Raw genomic sequence first — 901 nt, 5'->3', positions numbered from 1 at the left:
TAGTAAGCACAGACTGATGTAGAAGCCACATTTTAACCTTAAAATACTACAAAGTGACTTAATTTCCCCGAGGAAACACAGTGAGCGATGGAGGGATGCTGTTGAGCTCCAGGGAATGTTTGTTTTTTATGTTCTTATGTTATGGAAACTGATATTAAGGTCAACAATTCAAATGGGAAATCCCATTATCTGGATCTATTTTCCGGCATGATGGCGCCTGTGTTTGGCTTCGCCGCTGCCGGGTGTAGTTGGTCTCGCTCTATTGTTGTGTTTTTTCTTTCTACTCTGCTGTTTTTTAACTGTTTTAATGATGTACTGGCTGCCTTGGTCTATGATCGTCTGAGGCTGTTATCCATCCGTTCGTCAATGACAGCCAAAGATGTTTTTTCTTCTTCCTTTAGTGGGACTTTCCATTCTCCACACTTTCCCCCGCACTCCTTTGGTACCTTCCACCCTCTGCCTGTGACTGGATCTTCGGCCAGCGCTTTCAGCGTTCCCCGTAGACTACGGAGAAGAAGAGGAAAGAGATCGGGCATCCAGGTGAAGTTTAGGCTCCTCTGGCGGCGGGGGCTGATTGGAAAGCGATGTCGAGCGTTTTCTGTTGCCTACGCACATGACAGCTATACGGAGAGAAATCTGTCTCCCAAGGCCCTACTTGGATATAGGGGGCCCGGCTCTCCGAGGCTGTGTTGTCTCAGAAGGGTTCATCCAGACTCTCCTGCCGACTGGCCTTTCATCCCCTCGGTGAGTGGAATATATGAACGTGAAGGCTCTGATCCCGAGAATTTACGCCCTTTAATTCGAGAAACTTGAGCTTCTTCCAACAACAATGTTTACACCCCGCTGTCTATGGCGCTCTTTAATGCCCGATCTTTGACGAATAAATCGTTTGTGCTTAACG

At 47.4% G+C, this 901-nt stretch overlaps 1 pseudogene; it reads right to left on the bottom strand.

Moving 5' to 3' along the window:
- Positions 1-446: 446 nt before the first annotated feature.
- The window catches only part of LOC106456006 (trace amine-associated receptor 13c-like), a 40,015-nt pseudogene continuing 39,560 nt past the window's right edge, over positions 447-901 (bottom strand).

This window comes from Pundamilia nyererei, unplaced genomic scaffold, assembly GCF_000239375.1.
Source record: "Pundamilia nyererei isolate P.nyererei 1_Seehausen unplaced genomic scaffold, PunNye1.0 scaffold00858, whole genome shotgun sequence".
Taxonomy (NCBI): domain Eukaryota; kingdom Metazoa; phylum Chordata; class Actinopteri; order Cichliformes; family Cichlidae; genus Pundamilia; species Pundamilia nyererei.
Note: the sequence above shows the minus strand (reverse complement) of the source record. Positions and strands in the feature narration are given on the sequence as shown.